Source organism: Heterocephalus glaber, unplaced genomic scaffold, assembly GCF_053883595.1.
Source record: "Heterocephalus glaber isolate CG9 unplaced genomic scaffold, H.glaber_assembly_v1.0 deba00001564, whole genome shotgun sequence".
In the NCBI taxonomy this organism is placed as follows: Eukaryota; Metazoa; Chordata; class Mammalia; order Rodentia; family Bathyergidae; genus Heterocephalus; species Heterocephalus glaber.
In genome coordinates this window covers 15130847-15134169 of record NW_028258351.1, presented here as the reverse complement: position 1 = coordinate 15134169, position 3323 = coordinate 15130847, and the positions used below count along the sequence as shown (strand labels likewise).

General features: G+C 41.0%; 1 pseudogene; it reads right to left on the bottom strand.

The window, feature by feature from the left end:
- Window positions 1-2007: 2007 nt before the first annotated feature.
- Window positions 2008-3323, bottom strand: LOC101717239 (general transcription factor IIE subunit 1 pseudogene; annotated as a pseudogene).

Here is a 3323-nt window from a genome sequence, read left to right as displayed (position 1 = left end):
GAGGAGAAGGAAGTAAGACCATGCGTTTGTTATAGTGGCGGATACGGAGCAGAAGGGTAAGTTCGTTTCTGTGTTGTCTGAATGCTTGAGAAAGAATCTACTTTAAAATCTGGGGAAAACAAAAAGGAAACAAATGGAGGCGAGGAAAGTCTTGTTCGTGGAGAAGGGAAGGAAATACGTGACTAGCGGCACGGTGAGGCTGGAGAGGAGTCTTACAAAGCAGGGAGGACAGAGTAGGGCTTGAGGAGGTTCTGTTGGCTGCCCGGTGATGTCGCCTACTGCCCTCAGACTCCTCCCTAGCAAACTTCAGAAAGATCTAGTTGTTTTTGTTTTGGGTACTGGGGATCGAACTCAGGACTGTGTTTGCCAGGCAGGTGTGGCACCGCTGAGCTAAATCCCCGGCCCCATCTAGTTATTTTTTAAATGGTTTTAAATTTTTAAATTCTATTCCTTAGACACTATATCCATTATTTTCACCATGAATATTCAAAAATAAGGATGCAAATAAAATTCTTCCTTACCCACCCGCATCGACTTCCACTGCCATCAGAGTTGCCAGGTAAATCACCCTTTTCACTTTAAAACATAGTATCAGTTTATATACATTATTCTGCAATGTCGTGTTTTTGTTTTTTACATAAAACAAGACATCTAGAAGATCTTGTTTTCTCTCTACAAATAAATCCCAGTACCGGGGGGGAAAAGCCCATGTTCTTTTTTTTTTTCTTTCAGTTAGTATAAAATAGATTTATTGTCAATATTTAGTCATTAATACACCCAAGAAAATGAAACATCACTCCATACAAGGCTCAGATATTCTAAGATGCTTTCTTAATTTCACACATGTACTACAAAATGATAAATACTTAAAAATTACGATGCAAGAAAAATATTGTAAGAAATACAATTGTCCTTTATTTTTAAAGTTCTGCGTTTGGGAATATCATGCTACGCATCAGAACCCAAACAAACTGTGTTTCGTGAAGTTACAATGGTCAGCAATATATAGGATACACTCTAAAATACCATGACTGACAAGGACCCAAAGGGACCAAAAAAAAAAAAAAAGAAAAGCCTTCAAAAGATGTTGAAAGAGGGAGATGATCAGTGGTTCTATGCTGATTTCTGCTGGGATGGCCGCCTTAATTTATAGCACTGACAAGAAGTCTATAGTGGAGGTGGGGCAGTCTCAGGTTTGCATAAAGGACTTGCAAAACACAACAGACACAGGCAGTTCTGAGGCACTCTTTCCAATGCTCTTCATTCTTCAACCCTTTACTTGGACTCCTTGTCCTGTGTCCGTGTTTTCTTTAATTTCTTCATAAAGAATACTTTATGAAGCATATTTTGATTTGTGTCATCCAAAATCCAAACCAAAAAGTATTAAGCAAAACAACAGAATCTACCAGTCTGGTCCATTCTGAAGACACAAATTCTGGTTTACTCACTAATCATAAGGTCCAGGCATATCCATCCCTCTTCTGCACACATTCTCACCTCCTTTACATGTTGATCCCAATCTTAATTTGGGGAAATATGGAGTTTTAAGATTCTTTCCCCCTAACCAATGATTTGCCTATCAGCAAGCTGCTTTGTCTGGGGACAATATAAGGAACTGATTGGAATCCTTGGTAAGAACAGATAAAAAGGATGTTTCTTTAGGTAGACAAAAAGAATTTACTTCCCTGATTCATCTCAGAAGGGTGAAAAGTTCATTTTAAAAAGGAAAGAAAAAATCAGATTAAGAAATACAGTAACATACTAGTACTGTAATAATAGTAGAGAAGGGGATGCTTATGGCCAACCTAACTTTCTGGTAAGTTCTGGCATTAAAATCAAACTTTCTCTCCCATTATTCTTTTTTTTTCTCCTCCCATTATTCTTTGTGGAAGATTAACAGGTGCTTTATAGCAAGAGCAAGAAAGCCACTTAAATATTTTTTCTTCAAAGGTAGGAAATTTCTTTTTGAAATAAGCATGACAGAAAGGAAGAAAAGGCAGGGAAAGCTCATTCAAAGAGGTCCTCAAACATGCATTGTCCCATCACTATGTGTGCTTCTTTCTCTTCTGGTGTCATTTGAGTCACCAGCTCTGGCTGCTGGCTCACTTCACTGTAGGAGAATGGATGGCAAATGGGGTCATCTGCTACCTCCTCAAACTCATTGTCATCTTCCTCATCCTCTTCTCGATGATGCATAGCCACAGCAGCTGCTGGCTGGTGTGGAGAGTCATCATCTGACTCACTGGTTTCATTTTCTGAGTCACTGGGATTGGAGGCAGTAATAGGAGCAGCTGCCCCCATGGAGCCAGCTGTGGTGGAGGAAGTCTTCTTCTCGTGAATGAGGAGCACTCACATGACCTCCTCATTATCATCAGGCCCTGCATGGCCTTCCTTATGCTCCTGAAATGCATCCATATCTATGACACCTTCCTTCATCTCTTCAAAACTATGTGCCCCCTGGACAGTGCTCTCTCTCAGCCATATGGGTCTCTCTTTGGCAGATTTCCCTTCCAGGGCGGCAGGATGAGCATCTTCTTGGTCATCCATGTTAATGATGTTAATGTTATTCTGTGTGTATAAGTCCTCATAGGAGGGCCCTCTGGTGGTCCATGCTTCCCAGTGGTGAGCACCTGGCTGGCCAGCAGCTCCAGCAGTAGTGGCTGCTCGGTCTTTGCTCTGTTTCAGGGCTGAGATTTCTGTGGGTTCTGGCTCAAGTATTCATAGGCCAAGTTCACATCTTCTGTCTCTTGAAGCAATGCATAAATGGCTTCAATTTGTTCATTAAACCTTGCCAAAAGTGCATGTGCATCTTTTTGGGGCATCGCTGATTCATCCTCTTCTATCTCTGTATGGCAAAATGTACAGCGGAAAGTTCCTGTCATGGGATCAAAGAGCTGATTAGCTTCTAAGTCTGTGGAAGTACTACTACAGACAGGACATTTGAAGGAATCCTGGTTGGTGGAATCTCTCTCATCCATTTCAATCCTCCTTTTCATGTGGTCTAGTTTATATTTTACCTCATTAACAAAAGTACGATAATTGACAAAGTAGTAGTTATGGCAAGTGGTTTTTCCATCCGCAACAGTCTCTACTCTCATTCTGCATTTGATGAACTTATCTCCCTTTAAATTATTCAAAACTGATCAAAGTTGCTTCCTATCAAACTTGAGTAGCTCCAGCATATCCTCCTTTTTCACACAGGGGTTCCCAATCAAGATGTCCAAGGCTAACACATGCTCCTTGCCATAAAAACCCCAGATCACGTACTTGGCTAACCTCTTCAATGCTGCTGGAATCTCGGTGAGGACATCTGGGTCTGCCAT